Genomic DNA, 21,107 nt, shown 5'->3' with positions numbered 1-21,107 from the left:
CTACCAGTACACAATACCACAACATGGAGGAATCTCAAATGCATTATGCCAAATTCAAGAAGCCAGACACAAAAAACTATGCTATGTAATTCCATTTGTTTTTAAAAATTCCCTAAAGTCAAATTACACAGTGATGAAAAGTAGATTCAAGGTTGCCAGAATCCAGAGTGTTGAAGGAAGAGATTGACCATGAAGGGACATGATGAAAACTTTGGGATGGTAGAAATATTCCTTTCCTATGCAGTAACAGGATAGGCTGCCGCAGTGGTTTTCAATCTGAAGGTTGTAACCCACTGGTGAAGGCTTAAAACCAGCATGGCGGGTTGTGATCAGAACTTCAAAAAACAAAGTGGAATGGACTAGAACATAAAGGAAAGGACAGGAAATGAAATACCTGCATGCACTGGAAGAAGTATAGTTAATATTTTGCAAAACTTGTGTTTCAATTATACATGCATCTATGTGTACACTGGGTAGTTACATAAAACTGAAATTTTCCTGTGGGTTTCAGTCAAAATTTATGAAACACTGACTTGGGGTTGAGGACGTGACCCACAGATGTTTCACAGATGAAGCTGTCCAAGCGTAGGGAGGGCTGTATAAAAGGACAGCATCCCCCTGAGGCGAGAGGGATATGTCAGCAGAGAATGAGTGGGCAAGTCCAGCTTGGCGAGTGAGCGAGCCTCTGCTGGGGGCTTCCACGGGGTCCTTGTCCTCAGAGGTGGGAGGAGTGACAAGAGTTCCAAGCTCGAATCTCGCAAAACGCGAGGTCTTTTGTGGTACCTGTCTGCGTGCAGGCGGGAAAGGCCCGGGAGCGGAGCACGGCTTTCACGGAGCACAGCGCCTCTGGCACGCACGGCCTGCAGAACAGAAGTTACACATTCGCAGTGACAACGAGAAAGTGCTGTTGATGTGAGGGTAGTCAAGCACTCAAAAGAACAGATTCTTCTCAAATTTTCTGGAAGACAAGGCTAAGCATTTATGATGCAGGGTTCACTGACTTCACAACCAGTTCCTGGGGCTTGCCCTTTAACTATTTGGGAATGGAACATCGCCGTGGTGGGAAGGGAAAAGAACTGGAGGGGCTGGGGGGACAGAGGTCATCTGTGCCACACAAGGAACACGGGAGAGAGTTGTGCGGACAGAGAGCGGAATGCAACGTTCCACTGCACAGCTAGCACCGGCTGGTATCCTGTGATGGGGCTGCCTAGGTAGGGTGACTTCATAAATTGTCATCCAAACCAGGTCACTCCAAGTGAAAGCAGGAGCCAAGCCCGCAGTGTACACCGAGACCGTGCCCGGCGCAAAGAAGTGCTTAATAAATGCACGTGATAGCCAGACCCTGAGCCTCAACAGACTTCAGCTCCTACACTCTGGTTTACTGGACTTACCCCACTCAGCTGAAAGGGAGGTGAAGAAGGTCAACCACCACACCAGGGAGCCAAGAGGCCTACAACTGCAAGCAGGAGAATTGCATCCAGCATCCATGTGGAATCTAAGCCCCTCTTGACATAGATGTGGAGTGGACACGACCATTCCAAGGTCCACAGGATGGAGGAATAGAGTATGGATTAGAGTGAACTCACTGATATTCTATTCATGAACTATTGTGGTTAGTAATCGAAGAAAATGTGGCATTGGTGTGGAGAAAGTGGCCATGGTGGCTGCTGGGTGTGGGTAATGGGAGGAAGAGATGTGATGTGGAGGCGTTTTCAGGACTTGGAGTTGTCCTGGAGGATGCTGCAGGGACAATTACCGGACAATGTAAGTCCTCCCATGGCCCACTGGGTGGAACTTGGGAGAGTGTGGGCTATGGTGTGGACCATTGACCGTGAGGTGCTGCGGTGCTCAGAGATGTATTCACCAAATGCAGTGGATGTCTCATGATGATGGAGGAGATTGCTGCTACAGGGGGAGTAGTGGGGTGAGGGGGGTGGGGGTACATGGGGACCTCATATTTTTTGAATGTAATATTTTAAAACATGAATTAAAAAAATAAAAATAAAATAAAACAAATATAAAAAAATAATAAACGCATGTGCTCCGATTAGCAGTCATTTTTTACTAGGAATTTACTAGGAATCTAATTACAAGTGCTTCTGCATCACCACTGAGTTTGGGGGGCTTTCTGGGTAACCTGCCCATCGCCAGCACGGCCCCCTCTGGCCGCTTGATCCGCCTCTGCTAAACCCACCAGCCGGCGTGGGCTCCGAGCCACGGCCCGGCAGCGCGGGCTCCACCTGAGACCCTGCGTCTCCATCGCCAGCAGAAGAGAGCGGCGCTCAGCCCCGCGGCACCGCGAGCGCGCGGGGTCCCCGCTGGCCGCCCCCGGGGCTGCGCCAACACTCCACCACGAGCTGGGGGCCGAGCGCGCGCGGGAGGCCGCCTCTGCCCCCGCGCTCCTTCCGAGCTGAGGCTGCGGGGCTGCGCCTGCCCCTCCCCGGGCCGCAGCGCGGATCTCCTCTTCTCGTAAAGGCGCCGTCGCAGCCCCCTCCCCTACTCCAGTAACTCGCCAATTCCATCGGTCATGCCCCTTTTTCCAAATAAGGCCACATCCTGACGATGGGGACCACAGCACATCTTTTTTTCTTGGTTAGGAGGTGCTGGGGCTCGAGCCCAGGACCTCACAGGGAAGCAGGCGCTCAACCACGGAGCCACATCGGCTTCCTGAGTTGGTCTTTTCATTTGTTCCGCTTGCTGTTCGTTTCGTTTTTTTCAGGAGGCACTGGGGACGGAACTTGGGACCCGGAAACCTCCCTCAAACCTCCAGGTTAGAATAAGGACAGAAGTGACGCAAATTCTATCTAGAAGGATGTTAGGGGTAACGATCTGTTTGGGAGGTTTGGAGTGACTACGATGAGTTTTTTGTGTGTTGGTGTTTTGTTTTGTTTTTTTCCTGTATAAGTATTTTAAAATTTCACAGTTAACAATTTCACAGTCTAACAGGATTTTCCCATATTTTCAAATAAGAGAGTGTTGAACATATGTTATGATGAACTTTTACATTTGACCTCCTTTTACGTAAATACAGTTGCAGACTCCCCTCTCAGCACAGGCCGCTCTCTGGGATGGGTCCAGACACCCTGGCCCGCTGAGGCAGCGCACCCAGGAAGATACCTACCCAGGAAGATACCTGAGAGGGAAAGCTGCCCTCCCCACCACCTCCCCCACTTTTTTTTTGAGTTTTTAATGTCAAAATAAAAAGTCTTGTAAGATCTTAAGATAATCCTTTCACAAAATACGGCAGCGTCAGGCAGCGGAAGCGTTGGTTCCTCGCCTCGGTGAGGTTTTCTGCGCTCACCTGGAGGGGCGCGCAGGCCGGCAGGTGCGGTGAGCGCGTGGCTGCCCACGGGAGCTCCGCCGCGGCCTCCGGCGCCAGCGCCCACCTGGTCCCTTTCAGGACGACCGCGGAGCCCCCGGGGCGTGGAGGCCAGGGCGCACGGGGCTGGGTGCCAGCTGCGCCTCCCCGCGCCCCGCAGCGCCCACCTCCCCGCAGGGAGCCTCCGCCGGGGCTGGCCGCCCGGGGCCCAGGTCCACGCCCCGCTCCGCGCCCCGCCGCCTTGACAGAGCTTGGATTTGCTTAGAAACACCGTCTGGAGAGGACGGACACTGCTCTCCTTAGACGCAGTACCCCTTCCAGTAGGAGGAGCAGCCAGTGAGGCTTCGGCAGCAGAGCAGCGCGGACGCTCTGGGGCCGAGTTTGAATTCTGCCTTTCCCAAAGCAGACCCGGGCAGGACGCCCCACGCGCCCCGTGGGCGGGCTTCGCTTTGTTTCGTCTTTCCAATTTCAAAATGAATTCATTACAAGCTGGTACCAGATAACTCCGTAAGAGCTGCATGAAAACAATGCAGAGAGGGCTCCAGTCGCTCCACACCAGCAACTTACACTCAGAACAGCTAAAGTGCAAGGCATCCTCCAAGAAAGAAGCAGCACCTCCGCACCAAGCGTGCTCCTGCCAAGCGCAGGGGCCCGCCAAGGGTGTCGCACTGAAGCTGAGTCCAGCCTCAGGTGCTAGTGAAGGTGGGATGTTCTCTCACTCACCTAAGTGACGTGTCTCCTAGGGAATCACAATGCAATGCAAATAATAATGCATGAAAATAATGCACATCAACGAAAATGGCCCCTGAGGAAGCGTCCACTGACATTTACCACTGATTACCTACATCAAAGAGGGCAGCCGGTGGCGATCAGAGCTTTGCCAAACTGCTCCTTTGCAAGGCGTTGCGGTCACTACGGGTTGTAGAAGTCTGTCCTCTGCTGAGACTGGGGATTCTCCAAGGGCAAGGAGGCTGGCGGTCTCCTAGGTGTCCACAGCCCAAGCCCAGTAACCTGGCTCGTGCTGACTTCTGTTTGGGGAGTAGCGGACAGAGCGGGACAGCGGGAAGGCGGCTGGCCTTGTGTCCTGAAGGATGCCGAAGCCAAGAGCTTGGAGTCAGGTGGTCCCTGGAAACCTGAGCAGGACCCGCGTGAGGGAGAGCAGAGCAGCGGGGCCTCGGCAGCCTGGCGCAGGAGCCCCGGGTGTACAGGAGGCGCCGGGAGGGCCACCCACCCACGGGGGATCACCCAGGAGCGCCCCTGGGATAAGCCACGGAATCCCCCCAAAGCACGACCTAGGGAAATGCCTTTGGCAATTCCCTTCTCTCTCGATCAACTCAAGGGCACAAGTTTCTTGAGCAGATCAGGAGTCAGCAAACTACCTATACCCTTTTTCCTTCAATAACCCATGGTCTAAAAGTGGCTTTACAATTTTAAATGGAAAAAAAAAAGAAGAAAAATTACAAAATTTAGTGGAAACTTGGTGAAATTCAAATGTCAGCATCCACATATAAAGTTTTATTGGAACATAACTATGCCCATTCATTGACGTATTATCTATGGATATTTTTGTGCTAAGAAGGCAGAGGTGCAAAAGCTGAAAACAGTTACTCATTAGCCCTTTAGGGAAAGTTTCCTGACCCCTGAACCAGATTAACCACTCCAAGGAAGGCTGGCCAGGTAAGTATTAGAAAAGAGGATGGTCCCCGGGGCACTTGCTGCAAGGAGGAGGCGAAAGCACAGCTGGGAGCACGCAGCGACCTCTGATGAGCCTTCTGTTTCAGGACACCCTCAAATATTTTCCCCCTGGCTCCTTTGATTCTGATGGGATTCCTGGATGGGTAAGCAGTGAAGACAATGCTCACCCCGGGAGGCCCCCGTGCAGGGGATTTAGCTAGTAAAGGAGCGCTGGGTCTCAGTGGTCCAGCTCTCCGTACAGCTTGACCACAGGAGAGTGTGTGTTCACAAGGAACTGAGCATCCCGAGCCCAGGGCAGGTGTGAACCAATGCCTTGACCCTCTGGCTTTTTAGAGCAACCCCAGCAGCTTCACGTTGGTCCGTTCTCAGCAGATGGACCTGTTCTTGGTGAACTTTCCAGGTTCTGGATAAATACAGTAATTATTACCAAAGTCTCTCCTGTGGGGAGGAGAAGTCACTGATGTCCTGCTTAGCCTCTGCCCTCCCTGTCAAGCCCCATGGGAAAGGGTTCCACCCGTAAATACAGTCGAATTTTGGAGACTTCAAAATAGAAAGGAGATAGGACAATGGGTGTGTAAGTGGCTCAAAAGGATCAACTCGATCTTGAAGAACTGGATCACTCCCACTGCACTAGCTCATTAATTACTCTCTTAGGAGTCTGCCTGAGAGGGTATTTATGTAAAGTACAACAGACCCTTGAAATTCCTGGGATAATATTCTTGATTTGAAAAATTCATTAGAAATGTCATTTGAGCATGTTGGAATTTTTCTGAGTTACAAATTGGAGTCCCTAAGGGACCAGGCAGGTCTCAAATCAGAGTGACACTTATGTCAGGGAAGTAAGGGCCACGTGTTTCTGCTACGTTAGGACTCTCCTTCCCCCCAGCTCTCCACGGACCGCGCCCTGCGCACAGCCCAGGCTCAGCCCAGGGACCCCTCACCTGGAGCTCAGCTGCGCTCTTCCCCGGAGAGCCCCCCCCCACCCGCCCCCGTCTCCACCTGTGAGGCCCGATGGCACCAAAACTGTGAAGGCAGCAGAGCCACCCTGGAAGTGCCTTAATGGTCACGGTGTCCAGGGCAGTCCTAGTACTACAATTCACTTGCCTTTCTTTACAGTGTTTACAACTTATGTGCTTATCGCTAACCAATATCAGGGAGAAGACTTTTAATGGGAATTCTGATATAAAGTAACTGGTTCCTTGGTCCCAGAATTCCCAGTGTTACCAAATTTTGTCTAGGTTCTTGGCTATGCTGCAAAAATGAATTTCAAGAGCACATCGGGTGAGTTAGGCCAGTACTTTATTCAGGTAGGGAGGGACAAGATATGGGAGAAAACAACAGATCAGGGGTGCCAAGTAGAGAGGAAGGGACTGAAAAGTGATAAAGAGAGCTGATTTACAGATTACAGTTTCCCCTTATAGATTATAAATCCCCAGGTTTACTTGCACAGCGATCCAAGCGGGGAGAAGGCTCCCAGAGTAGGGGTCCAGAGGTGAGAGAGCTCATGAGAGAGAGCTCAGGCCTTGTGCTTGCCTTTTTGAACTGTTAATTATCCCACCCCTTTGCTAATTGTTGGAAACTGAGGCACAGTGGCCCATCAAGGAGAGACGTGCTGTCTCCATGGCTATGCTTGCAACCTAAGGAATGCGGTAATTAAGAGTTCCCAGCAAACAGGATGAAGCTGTTAAAGGTTGAAAGAAAAGATGAGCACATACCTTTTGCAGTAAATAAAACACTTAGACTTTGTACCTTGAAATAAGATTTCTTTAAATTCCTGAGACTATGGGTAATGCTGATAGGTAATACGTGTTGCTGCTTGATGACTCGTAGGCTGTGTTTATGCTTATTGGCATGTAGGTAATGTATGCCTGCTTTTTGGCAGGTACACTGGGGTATATAAAGAGCCCCTTGTAAACAATAAAGTTGTCTGAGGAGTTATTACTCGCAGACCCCCTGATCCCAGCTCTCTCATTCTTTTTCTCTCGCTCTTTCTTTCTCTTTGTTTCCTTCTCCCTTTTCTCTTTCTTTCATTCCCAATACCCTTCGGGTCCAAATCTCCAACACTAATGGCAGGGGAGGAGTTCCAGCTGTTTACCATTTTGCTTGCTTATTTCTCCCATCAGTCTCCAGGAGGGCCCAATGATAAAGTCCTTGGGGAATATCGGGGGCGTCTCCTGGCTGCTGGAGGAAGTCTTCTTCTCAGTGGCAGAATCTTGGAGAGGGTCCTCCAGCAGCCATCTTGGGGATTACTGATGTCCACGTAAACTCTCTGCCAGGTTCCAGATCCCTCTATTGATTTCCTTTCTTAACTAGCATGCTTCATTCCCCCCTCAGAGAGTTTATACTTTTAATCTTACAGGGGTGCCAAAGGGAGATGATTGTTCTTCTGTAGCTATTTCCTGCTGGTTAGAGGCAGGAGGCCCTACCTGACAAGGTGTAAAACTCTCCTGCTATTCTATCTTGTTTGGAGGAAGATGGATGTGGCATTTTGGGCAAAGCTGGATGAAGTCCCCATATGGCTAACAAGATGTTGATTCTGGAAGAAATAACCTTAATTAGAATTTTGAGGATATATGGTCCTACTAAGAGGACACTGGGCCACAGAAGTAGAAAAGGCCAGGTGCCTGCAAAGGCTGCATTCTCCCAAAGTTGATGGGAAAGATTATTCTTCCATCAGTAGAATGGAAAGAAGCATTGCCCTCTTTAGTTAAGTCAAAGAAGATGAGAACAGACAAGGTTTTTTTAAAGGGATGTCTGGATTGTCCTCCCCCTAGCAAGAGGCATTTGGGCTAGAGTTAGAGGAACAGCTGACTTTGACATAGACACTACTTAGCTTTTTCTCTTGAAGAGGGATTTCAGGCCATCCCATCACTGGCATTCATCCAATGACTGGCATTTGTACATCCTGTCAGGTGCTTCTGATGAGCTGGCACTTTTTTGGGCAGCTGGCTTCCCTTGGGTTTAGTGCACCAAGCTGGGAAGTCCTTTAACTTTAATAGCTTTCACCATTATCCAATTTGTAACAGGTGAACCCCAAATCTGATTTCCTAGGCACAAGCAAACTGACAAAGTTAAATACAGATTTCAAAGTTGAACACAAAGTTAAGCCCAGATTAAAACACGAGAATTTTATACCTTTAGCATTTCTAGGGACTCATCGATCTTAACTGATGGCACATGAGGTTTCTTACTTTCCAGGAGAGGTTTAGTAACCAGTCTGGATCTTGATCCCTATTCACACCTTCTATAGGCACATCTGAGTTTAAACTAATGGAAATTTGAGGTACATTTCCTAATTTCTTTAAGGAGACACGACATGAGGTTTCTGGGCCCCAGATCTATCTGTCCTCTTTTCTTACACTGGTTTAACTGGAATCCAGGGTCTTATACAGAGGCTGCTCTTGGCTATACTGTGGCCATCTGGGCCAGCAGTAGGCAGAATTTCCTGATTCCTGAGAAGAGACTCCTACAGGGAGTTTACTGGTGGGCTAAAGACTGTGCCCATTATTCTAGGAAGAATGAAGAAGCACCTTTTAGTCGACTGATCTGGCATCCGTGAGTCCTAGTCTGACTAAAACCTTCACGGCTCCACATAATTTGGAGTTTGTGCTCTGTCCCAGCATCCTGAGAATTTCAATTTTCAGAGCCTTCCTGGCCGACAGGCTTTGCTGTGGGCAGCCTAGGTGTTGGGGGAGATCTGCTGCTTCTGGCAACCAGATCAGTGCGCCTACGCTGAGCTGGTGCCGACGTTCAGAGCAGATAAACCCAAATCAGAGTGCCTGAGATGAGTCTCAGGGATATTTGGCTGCCCTCTGAGCAGAAGGGCCTGAGGAACGGGGGCCATTCAGAGTTTCCTGCTCTGGTTCTCGGCGCCTCTGGCATTTCAGGGTCCGAGACTGACTGCACGGTTACCCAAACAGAAGTTCCTGAGTTAAATCTCAGGAAACGTTTGGCTGTTCTAGATTCCTGCCACCCCAGGAATCACAGAGCCCCTGCCCCCAAGTGTTTCTGGGGCCAGTCTGGACTTGGAAAACAGCCGAATAGATTCGACCTGAAGCTGCCAGGCCCAATAGCGCTCCTTCCTCAAATAGCGCTCCTCCCTCAAATGCGCTCCTCCCTCAAATAGCGCTCCTCCCTCAAATGCGCTCCTCCCTCAAATACTGCTCCTTTCTCAAATACTGCTCCTTCCTCAAATACTGCTCCTTCCTCACAGAAGGGGCAAAAAGCTTCTTCCTAGTCTTACAGAGGCCCTTAAAGCCATCCCAGTTTTATGACTTTACCGTCTGATAGTATCCCAGTTAGACCAGCCATCAAAAAGCCACTAAATGATTAATGATCAATTGCTTTAGCTAACAGGCTTTGGGACCCTGAAGCAATAGCTTCCTTGGTAGACAAAGGCATTTTCCATTTTCACAGTTTTGAAGACATTCCAAAGCATTCTAACACAAACCTGTAAAGATAAATTTGGTAGCAAGAAGTAGGAAGGTAAAACATGGGTAGAGATTAATTATGCAAGGGTGCCCTGGCCTGTGACACCCCTGGGGAAGGGAACGCCCCCAGCATCCATCTTAGCTCTGCCTGCCTGGAGGGCCTGCAAAGGCAGGGACCTGCTGGGAGGGGCAAGCCCCCAGGACTTTCTGCCATTGCCATGCTGCTTCTGAGGGGGGGAGGGCTGGAGAAGGCCCTGGCAGGCAGGCCCAAGGGCAAAGACCCCAACTGCTAAAAGGACTTGAAAACAAAGCTTTGCAGTGCCTGGCATTCTTTTGGGGAAGCTTTGTCTTGGTAGGGCCATGATTTGAGCCCAGTCCTATGACCCAGCCATCCTGGCTGGGGCCAGATCTCACAAGCTTGGGTGCACAGAGTGGATGTGGAGAATTCCCATGCCCCAGCCCCTTCCCTTAAGTCCTATGGGGGCTCATAGGCAAACCCGTTTAAAATGGAGAACCAAAGGAAGGCATTAAACAGGCTGAAGGCCATCATTTCACTCTCCAATAAACTCCTGGCTGGCTCGCCAAATATGTTACTGGATTTTGTCTAGGATCTTGATTATGCTGCAGAAATGAATTTCAAGAGCATATCAGATACTCATAGTGGAAACTGGGGGGGTACTGGGTTCCTGGCCGGGGGTGCTCTGTTGTGGTCCCTAGAGGAGCAGTGGCAGTCCCCCAGGTGCAACGGTAAGGACCAGGAAGGAATAAGGGTCCAACAGTGAGCCCCTGATACTAATGACTATGCCTGTGAGCCTATATGCTTGAAATAAGAACAAGGCCTAGAGCAGCACTGTGCCTAGGAGTTTCCTCCTGACAGCCTTCATGTTACTCAAATGTGGCCAGTCTCAAAGCCAAACTCAGCACGTAAATGCAATGCCTTCCCCCCAGCGTGGGACATGACACTCGGGGATGAACCTCCCTGGCACCGAGGGATCACTACCAAGTACCAACTGATGATGCAACTAGAAAATGACCTTGAATTAAAGGTTCAACGCAGACCAGCAGAATATCCCTGTCTACATATAATAACAGGAGTTAAAAATGCTGTTTGACCTAAATTAAGGGGGAAATGGAAAGGACAAATGAGTTTATATGGCTATGAGTCTCTAAAAAAGAGTCTGGAGGATGTCAGAAGGATTGCCCTTATGCACACCTGAGCAGAGTCTCAGAGACAGATAAAGTAGATACAACCCCAGGTATTGGTTCTTTTGAGGGCTAAAGAGACCCACAGGTTCTATGGTCATGGCAGATGGGGTTCACTGCCATGTCAGTTGGCCCTTCTTTGGAGCTGGTGTTTCTGCGTGATGGAGCTGGACACAGATGGGCTCTCTTTTCACAAGCCTTTCGTGCTACTTTACTGGAATTGTAGTTGGTGCTGGGGTTTAAGATATATCTAGGGGATTTGAATCTCTGGACTGACAATATGATAGCCAGGCCCTGAGCCTCAACAGACTTCAACTCCTACACTCTGATTTATTGGACTTACCCCACTCAGCTAACATGGAGTTGAAGAATGTCAACCACCACACCATGGAGCTTAGAGTGCCTACAACTGAAAGCAGGAGGATTGCATCCAGTATCCATGTGGAATCTAAGCCTCCTCTTGACATAGATGTGCAATGGACACAACCAGTGCAATGGACACAACCAATCCAATGTCCACAGAGAAAATGTGGCATTGGTGTGGGAAAAGTGGCCATGGTGGTTGATGGGTGTGGGGAATGGGAGGAAGAGATGAGATGTGGAGGTGTTTTCGAGACTTGGAGTTGTCCTGGGTGGTGCTTCAGGGACAATTATCAGACATTGTAGATCCTCCCAGGGCCCACTGGATGGAACGTGGGAGCGTATGGGCTATGATGTGGACCATTGACCATGAGGTGCAGCGATGCCCAGAGATATACTTACCAAATGCAATGGATATGTCATGATGATGGGAGAGAGTGTTGCTGGGGGGGGGAGTGGTGGGGTGGGGGTGGTGGGGTTGAATGGGACCTCATATTTTTTGAATGTAATATTTTTACAAAATGAATTTAAAAAAATTAAAAGATAAAAAAAAAAAAAAAAAGAGCACATCAGGTGAGTTAGGCCAGTAATTAATTCAGGCAGGGAGGGAGGAACAAGAAATGGGAAAAAATAACAGATCAAGGGTCCCATGAAGAGAGGAAGGGGTTGAAAAGTGATAAAGCAGATTGATTTACAGACTACAATTTCCCATTATAGATTATAAATCCCCAGATTTACTTGTGTAGTGATCCAAGTAGGGGAGAAAGCTGCCAGAGTATGGGTCCAGAGGTGAGAGTGCTCATGAGAGAGAGCTCAGGTCTGTGCCTGCCTTTTTAAACTGTTAATTATCCCACCCCTTTGCTAATGGCAGGGGAGGAGTTCCAGCTGTTTACCATTTTGATTGCTTATTTCTCCCATCAGTCTCCTAGGAGGCCCCAATGATAAAGTCCTTGGGGAATATCCAGGGCTTCTCCTGGCTTCTGGAGGAAGTCTTCTCAGTGGCAGAATCTTGGGGAGGGTCTTCCAGCAGCCATCTTGGGGTTGTTGATGCCCATATGGACTTCTTGCCAGGTTCCAGATCTGCCTATTGATTCCCTGTCTTACTTTTAGCCTGCTTCACCAGCAAGCTAACTGTGCAGTCTCACACTACCATACCATTATTCTGGCAATAACAAGAGCTCAAATCTTATGCATCCTGATTTTGTGGATCACTTGCCATGCAGTAAGGAAGAGTTTGCTGTACTCTTTAGTTCTGAAACATTGAGTAGAAAGAACAAAATTATCTGGATAAGAAAAATGCAATATTGCCACTGTTTGGAGACTGTCTCCTAAGATTGAGCAGAGTGTTTCTTTGGAGTTTATCCAAACTTCATCTAGGGGAGTTTGAATACAAGGTCATGAGTACTGAGCAATATAGATGGTGTAGTGTAGTGCCAGCAATGCATATATGATCAGGGAGCCTGGGATGTTCTGCATTTTCTATTTCCAGCCAACTGTGGCCCAAATCTAGTCTCAGGAGTAGAACCCTATGAGGTAGAAGAATTCTCAGCTGATCCAGGCAGCTAGGAAGAATGGCAAGCCATCTAAACTAGCCAAATCAGACAAGAACCTCTCCTTAGGTTACAAATGCTGTTAGAAGTCTTGGGGTTGACATCCCCGACATGTCTCTGTTTTCAGTCACGTTGCTCCCAATCTGGATGAGCCACCACCCACCCTTGAGAGTTACTTCCCATCCTTTGGTCCCTTCCCCAGCATCTTGGGCATTCCTTTTTCCTGTTACTACATCCTATATCTTCCTTCTCTGAGTTGTTTTCTCATTTGGATGGAGCATATCCTCCAGGAGTTTCCTTAGAAAGAGTAAATGGGAAATAATTTTGTTTTAGTTCTTTTCAGATCTTTGTCTGTACCAGTACTTGTTTGATAAGGAGGCTGGATATAGAGTTTTATATTGGAAGAAATCTTCCTTCAGAATTTTGAAAGCATTGCTGTATTGTCTTCTAACTTCCAGTGTGCTATGGAGAAGACCAAAGCCATTCTGTTTTCTGATCCTCTTTTTTTTTTTTTTCTTTCCCCTCTCTGGAAGACAGAGAACCTTTTCTTTGACCTAGATGTTTCAAATTTTGCAACCACTTGCCCTGGTATAGGACAGTTTTAATCTGTTATGATGAAATCTTTCAATCTGGAAATTCATGTCCTTCAATTCTGGCAATTGTTCTTCAATTACTTCTTTGGATCCCCTTGCCTCTGTTATTCCTCAATGGGAATCTCATTATTTGGCCACTGAACTTCATAGACGTTTTTAAAATTTTATCTTTTTCATATTTCCTTGTCTCTTTGGTGTACTTTCTGGACAATTTTCTCAATTTTGTTTTTCAATTTTTATTGTTTTTCAACTTCTAAAGCTCTTTTTTGTTCTCACAATGTTCCTCTTTTAAAAAATAACATATTGTTCTTGTTTTAGAGATGTGGTATTTTCTGTTATCTCTCTAAGGACTGAGCAATGGAAAATGACAGAAACCACAACTTGAAAAACAGAAAACCCTCACAGAATCTACAACTTGCAAAACAGAAACTATTTCAGCAACAGCTCAGCTTGGATCCATGTTTTCAGTAAAAATGAAACCACAGACTTTTTCACACACAGCCTCTCCTAGCCTATCAAAGCAATCAAACTCAAATTACTTATAAATTCTGAACCAATTTTTCCTGCCTCTCCCCGCTCCTTCCTTCCTGCCTCCCCCACCCACCCATGCTAACTCCCACCCTAAAACCATCCTTTGACTAACTCCTCCCCAATGAAACAAAAAAATTCAAGTACTCAAGCCCCTCAGAGAGTCCATTTAGTCTGATTTCGTTTGATCAGTGAATCCCCTACCTGGCACATTTCTAAACTAAGTTTATTTGGTATTTATTTTTCCTGTTTGTTCTTCATAATAGACTTCTTTGGTGGCCTTCTTTGGGAGAATTTGAATATAAATTATATAATTTTTTTAAACAAATCAATTTTATTGGTACAAATCAACGAATTCATCCAAATACAATATTTTCTTTCATCACATATTCTCACTTATTCTGTTTTCTCCAAGCTGTTTCTTCTGTTTGTTTGTTCTTTATCTTGCATGTTAGAGACTTTCTTAGAGTCATGAGAATCTTGGGTGGTTGGACATGATTAAGAGGGAAGGACTAAAAAGCTGATTGAAAGTTCTGAATACATGGGGAGGTTTTGCATAGTTTGAGTTTGCGGTAGGGTCATTTATTTGTTGGGTAATCCCTGATGTCGATATCTCTACTTTTTTTCTTTTGGGCTACTCACATTTCCCATAGGTGAAAGGTCAGGCTGCCACTGTTTGGGGACTGAATGGGGAATGAAGGTTGTGGGGCAGAGGTGGCACCTTAGCATCCACCTGCACATGGAGAAATAAGCCTCCATTTCTGTAGTGGCCATGCCCACAGCCGGAGGGGTCAACGTTCAACACTGTTGCCTCAGAATTCACTTTTCTCCGTTCTTCTAAGTCAGTCAGCTATCATGTTTTCCAGTTTCCAAACTTTTATTGTTGTTCTCCTCCCAACATCATGCTTTTATGTCTTAAAAAAAATCGCACTGTTGTACTTTTGTTTTAGGGAGGGAAAACAATTAGATTGATGTATTTTATCCACTCTCCTAACCCCAGAATTCCTCTAATGCTTTTTCAATAGCTATGTGGACCCAACTGCCATTACACTACAAATTTATGCAGTCAATATTTTTATGAGGTTCATTCTGTCACAGCCAAACTGTTTTGGGAACATTTAGGCAGATCACATGCCTGAGCAGTCAAAATAAGACCGAAGTCCTTCTCACATGCAAAAGCAAAGCAATGAATGGCTTAAGAAATGGAGGCAGCAGCTTCCTCTCCTGAAATTCTCTATCTTTGCATTTTCTGAATCTCAAGTCAGAGTGTTTAAAGGATGCACTGGATTTGAGAGTGGAGTTGGGGAAGGAATGGGCAGGAAGAGAGAAAAGACTGACCTTTCATTTATAGAGGGCAAGCTGCTTGTTCAGAGGTTCCACACACTGCCTTGGCAAGTCATCCATCCCACGGTCTGATCCTTTGTTTAGAAATTAAAATGTTAAATTTACCCAAAGTGAATTGAACCCCAAACTAAAAAGATTTATTTGTTTATTCTGTGTCCATTACATAGCAGTCTTGGTGCTATGTGCTAAGGATACAAAGAAAATAAAATAGAAACAATCCTAGTCTTTATGGTGCATATGATCAATTTATATTTTATATTGATTTATTTCATAGTGATAAATATTACTATTGATGACAAGCCAGGAATGATGCTGAAAGCGAATTACCGGGTTCTTTTTCAAGTCAAACAGGAATAGTACCCCAGCCCCTGCAGTCTTCCAGGCTTGATCATTTCTTGTTCTTCAGCTTTCCTTTTATAGATGCCCTCCAGCTCAGCTCAAGACTGCTGAAAACATTCTTTCTGCAGAGAGAATGAAATACACTGATTAGATCTCTGCTTTCTACCACAATAACATTCCAGTCATGCCTCTCGGAGATTACCACCCCCTGTTCCTGATGGGATTTGGGGTGTTCCCAACCCCCCCCCAATATTTAAGACATGCAAATATATGTAAAGAATAAAAATGTAAAACAAACAAACAAACAAAAAATATATATATAAAGATTGCTCAACAAGCACAGGACTGTCCACTATTCAGCTAAAGAAATGACAGGCGCCACTACAATTAAATCTCCCAATTATACACCTCCCCCACCTTTCCCTCCAGAATTAAGCTTTATCCTGAATTTGGTGTCCTAATATCCCTTGCATTTCTGTATAATTCCACAATGTACATATGTACCCTAAGTAATATATAAAATTGCCTTGCATGGTTGTTACTTTATATGACCAGTATCATACTATGCTTATTTCATCACCATTTTTTATTTTGATCAAACATTGCAGACCTAGGGATGAAAATTCCAGGTGTAGAGCAAGTGCATCTTAAAATTTTCTTGGTATTATCAATATGCTCTTCAACATTATTTTAGCAATCTATAATCCCCATCCCTCACCCCCTACCTCTAAATTCCTGCTACTTCAAATTTCTGCAATATTTGGTACTGTCCAAATTTAAAATTTGCTACAATGATGAGTTTGAAATTGATTCCTTCTTTGATTTACACTTCGGTTACCAGTGAAGCTGAGACTTTTTCGTAGGTTTATTGGCTCTACCTGTCTTTGTGAGTTGCATGTCTACAAGAATGTAAGCTCCTTAAGGACGAGAACTGTGTGTACCAGCACTTTAAGCCAAGCCTAGTTTGAAGCAGATATTCAATACATATTTTCTTAAGTATTTGTTTTATCTGTGTGTTAGCCTATGTTGAATATTGAAGAGAGTTTACAGATTTTGTTCATTTTTTTTAAGTTCTCTTTTTCTTAATGATTTGTCAGATTTCTTTATATGTTTGAACTACTAATTTATGGGTTATGTGTGTAGCAATAACCTCTCTAAGTTTATGACTTAAGTTTTCCATTTCAAAAAGGTGTCGATGCTCAGAAGTATTTGTTTTAATACAGTTTTTAATTTAATATGCATAAGCCAAGCTGCTGGGTGGCCGTTCCATCCCGAGAAGCCATCTCTTCTGCATGGCTGAAACAAAGTTGCAGCCGTGTGCATGTTCAGCCAGCAGGAAGGGGGGAAAGAACGTGGAGGGGCACACACGCTCGGAGCAGGGCAGGACGTGGTGTTTATGACAGTCCTTCCTTCTGCTGGGGCGAGCATGTCCACATGGCACGTCCAGCTGCCCGGGCCTTAGGAAGCACTGCTGGGCAGCTGTGTGCCTTGACCTTGGAGCAAGGGGAGCAAACAGAACAAGTGGACATTGACAACCTCTCCACAGGGAGCTTTTCCTCTTTTTCAATAATTTAAAGAGATTGCATGATAGGAATGATCTCTTCCTTAAAAGTTTAATATAATTCATATGTAAAACCTTAAGGGGCTGCTTTCTTGAAGGGAATATGGTAAACATTTTAATGAATTAATTTACTGATGATATTTAGTTTTTTTATTTCTTCTTAAGTTTTGATGTTTATCTTTCTAAAAATTTGACCTTTTAATCTAAGTTGTCCTTTTTTAAAAAAAAGAAGTTTTATTGAGATACATTCTCAGACCATACACCCCGTCTACAGTGAACATTCAGCGGCTGTCGGTGTGATCACGGAGCAGTGCGTTCACCACCACCGTCAATATTAGAGCATTTCCACTACGCCAGAAGGAGAAACCCCTGGCCCTCCACTCGCCTCTCAACCCCTCTGTCCTGCTCCTGCCACTCCCAGCTGCTTGTGTAGCTCCATCTCTATAAATGTATTTATATTTACAATTTATATAACTGGAGTCAAACAAAAGGTAGTACTTTGTGTCTGGTTTCTGCCACTTAGCATAATTCTCTTTCTCTCTTTTTACAGTTGATGAAAAAATATCAACACATTACTCTGCGCCCCAGTCCGCAGGTTGCTTTAGGTGTGTTTTCGCCTCCTTATTGTTAACATCTTGTAACATGAACTGCTCTTGCCCTGATCAATGCAAGAACGTTCTCATATGTGCACCATTAACCACCCAGCGGGATACTCCAGGCTCCACGGTGCCAGGACCCACCCCGCTCTGCTGGAGACGCCCCTCCACTGTCCTCTCAGCCTCACCCATACCCCACGTGGGTGCGTGACTCACGGCCACTCCCACGCGAGCGCTCTTCACCATTCTCACCCGAGGCGCGCCTCTGCCATTGCCTTTCACGTAACCAGCTTTGGGCTTCATAGGTCCTCCTAGCCGCGCTTTGCTTTCTAGTTTGTTATTTATTTATTTATTTTTGCTCCTACCTTTATTTCCATTCTTCTACTTCTGTTTATTCAGTTGCTCTTTTTTTAAATTCCTTAAATTTATTAAAGTTCAGCCTTTATTATTTCCTAATATAAGCATTTAAAACTAAAAAATTTCCTCTAGGTGCTTCTTCAGATGCATCCCACAAGTTTTAATACGTGTTATTTTCAGTATCACTTGGTGCAAGTATTTCTTATTTTCTATCATGATTTCTGCTTGATTTCATGAGTTATTTAATAGTGCCCTTTTAAATTTTCAAGTAAATTTTATCTTTTCATTAATTTTTAAACTTAATTATATTACAGTCAGAGATTACAGTCAGCAGATACTATGAATAGCAGGAGTTATCACCCTCACCTTATCTCTAGCCGCTTTCCTTCTTAACTCTCACTTCCTCTAAGAAAAAGAGAAGTTTCAGGAGCTTCTTTTGTTTCTCTCACACCTGCCCACTAGCCCACCGACATAAAACATGCCTAAATCAGGAAGTGGATGTGGCTCAACGGATAGGGCGTCCGCCTACCACATGGGAGGTCCCAGGGCCTCCTGACCCGTGTGGTGAGCTGGCCCACGCAGTGCTGATGTGCACAAGGAGTGCCCTGCCACACGGGGGTGTCCCCCATGTAAGAGAGCTCCACGCCCAAGGAGTGCGCCCCGTAAGGAGAGCAGCCCTGCTTGAAAGAAGCGCAGCCTGCACAGGTGTGGCGCTGCACACACAGAGAGCTGACACAGCAAGATGACACAACAAAAAGAACACAGATTTCTGGTGCCGCTGATAAGAATCAAGCAGATACAGAAGAACACACAGCAAATGGACACAGAGAGCAAACAATGGGGGGAAGGGGAGAGAAATAAATTTTTAAAAATAAATAAGTCTTTTTAAAAAACACAAAAACATGCCTAAATCTCAAGAAGTGCACCAAATAGGCTCCAACTGCAGCACATTTGGAATGTGCAAGTTTTAGTCCACTTACAATGCATTGCACATGGCATTCAGTACACAGCATTTAATGAAAACTCAACGCAAACCAGACGCAGTATTGAGAATTGTATGTACCTTATCTCATTTAAACATCAAAGCAGCCCATTGTTTCCCCCCATTTTGAAGGCAAGGAAACTGAAGCACAAATAAATTAAATAACTTTCTCCAAGTCACACAGCCCCAAGGGGAAGCACCAAGAACCTATTGTTGGTCTGACCCCAGAGCCTTTGCCCTGTAAGAACACAAATGAAGACCATGTACAACAAAACAGACTTTAATGCCACTGCATCATGCAGTCACAAAGTATGCTCAACGCGTTGAAAAGCCTAGGAATTCGGGGTTATCTTATTTTTGAACTGTTTCAAGTCAACTATAAAATAGAACAAGGTGAAGAGTTACAAGACTGGTAAATTCTTTTTTCTTTTAATATTTATTTTATTTATTTTTCCCACCCCCTTGTTGTTGTTTGTACTTGCTATGTTCTTTAGGAGGCACTGGGAACCTCTACTCCCTGCTTTGTTGTGTCTCTCAATATGTTTTTCCTCCCTGAGTTTCTTGTTGCATCATCTTGTTGCATCCTCCAGCTCGTTGTCTTTTTCAGGAGGCACTGGGAACCTCTTCTCCCTGCATTGTTGTTTCTCTCATTATGTTTTTTCTTCTTGTGTCTCTTGTGTCAGCTTGCTGGGCCTGCCCTTCATGCCAGCTCACTGTCTTCTTTAGGAAACACTGGGATCAAACCAGGGACCTCCCAGGTGGTAGGCGGGAGCCCAGGTGCCTAAGCCATATCCGCTTCCCAGACCAGTAAATCCTTGTTGCTGCTTCCTGTCTTGTTATAGCGGCTCTTTAGGCATTACCTTCTTTTCTGATGAAGCAGTAGATGTACCTAAATCACACCCTTGTTCTTAATAATTCCTGCTCAAACATTTAACAATCTACTGTTAAAGCTCAGGAAATTGTGAATTTTCTAAATCGCTTAAGATAATTTGCAATCTGTCCCAAAAGTCATCTTTCACTGCTTTTTTCGCTTGCCGCAAAATGGTTTTTCCTCACTATGTATTTCATTTTCCACAATTAATTACTTTATATGTATATATACACACACATGAATTTTAGAGAGATAAATAGACACTGAATTTTTTTAAGCCTCCTATCTTAACCTAGGGTTCTTTCTTCTTCATAATCTTGCCTTCCTGTGTCATCACGTCTTCCATTTATTTGGTTCTCCCTATATTTTGTCTGACATGTCTAGTGATGAAACATAGGAATTTAAGTGTTCATAGTTACCACTGTCTGCACAGCCTTTCATCCCGTCGCCTGCCTTCCACCTGCGTCGGCCCCGTGCTCCGAGCACTCACACCGTGGCTGATCGCGGTGTCCCTCCATGCTGGGGTTATCCGTGTTCCATTAGTGCTGCCGGTCTCCTCTAGGTTCTTGGCGATGCTACAAAAAAAGAATTTTAAGTACACGCCAGTTCAGTTAGGCCAGTAGTTTATTTTAAAAAATAAGAGAAGAGAAATGGGAGGTAAAATCAGATTATGGGTCCCAGGTAGAGAGAGGAAAAGGGGTAAAAAGGGCTATTTACAGACTTCAAGTCCCATTACAGCTTAGAGTCCCCAGGCCTCCTTGTGTGCTAATCCAGGCAGGGAGAGAGCCGCACCCCACGGCAGCCCTGGCCTGCACGCTTGCCTTTTAAACCCTCCGCTATCCCGCCCCTTTGCTAACGTCAGGGGAGGAGTCCCAGCTGTTCGCTGTTTTGATTGGCTACCCTACCCGTCAATCCCCGGGAGAGCCCCATGATAAGGCCCTGGAGAATATTCAGGGCTTTTCCTTGATGCTGGATGAATTCCCTCGGAAGGGGGTTCTGGCTGGGTTCTTCCAGCAGCACCGCGTGGGGTCTCCCTGCCATGTGCTCACGGCTGTGTTTTTCTGCCAGGTCCAGATTCATCTCTTGATTCCCTAGTCTAGCCTGCCTCACTAGTAAGGGACTATCCATTTGCTCCTAATTCCAGAATCCATTTTGAGGAAATCTTTCCTGGGGCCAATTACTCAATCAGTCAAGTTCCAACAGGAAACACAGCACAATTAATTGGAGAAATTGAAAAGAGTTATGTATCAACTGACTTCTGAGGAGAGTGAAGACAATTCAACGGGACAGAAAAACCTTTTCAACACATGGTTCTAGAATAGTTGGAAGTCACATACAAAAGAATGAAATTGAACCCCTGCCTCATATCACACACAAAA

The 21,107-nt window shown here is 45.9% G+C and overlaps 1 long non-coding RNA gene across 3 annotated transcripts; it reads right to left on the bottom strand.

Annotated features, from left to right (window-relative positions):
• Positions 1-843: 843 nt before the first annotated feature.
• LOC101433744 (uncharacterized) lies at positions 844-20,537 on the bottom strand. 3 transcript variants are annotated; one of them, XR_002794097.2, is made up of 5 exons: positions 20,446-20,537; positions 20,148-20,303; positions 15,350-15,483; positions 15,017-15,096; positions 844-860 (listed from the first exon to the last, which is right to left on the bottom strand). It is a non-coding gene; the product is annotated as an uncharacterized lncRNA (long non-coding RNA). The 3 variants fall into 3 exon arrangements; XR_002794096.2 differs by lacking the exon at positions 844-860 and having other exon boundaries at positions 13,772-15,096; XR_188959.4 differs by lacking the exons at positions 844-860; positions 15,017-15,096 and having other exon boundaries at positions 15,151-15,483.
• Positions 20,538-21,107: the final 570 nt, after the last annotated feature.

Source organism: Dasypus novemcinctus, chromosome 20 (genome assembly GCF_030445035.2).
Source record: "Dasypus novemcinctus isolate mDasNov1 chromosome 20, mDasNov1.1.hap2, whole genome shotgun sequence".
NCBI lineage: Eukaryota > Metazoa > Chordata > Mammalia > Cingulata > Dasypodidae > Dasypus > Dasypus novemcinctus.
This window is presented reverse-complemented; position numbering and strand designations above follow the sequence as displayed.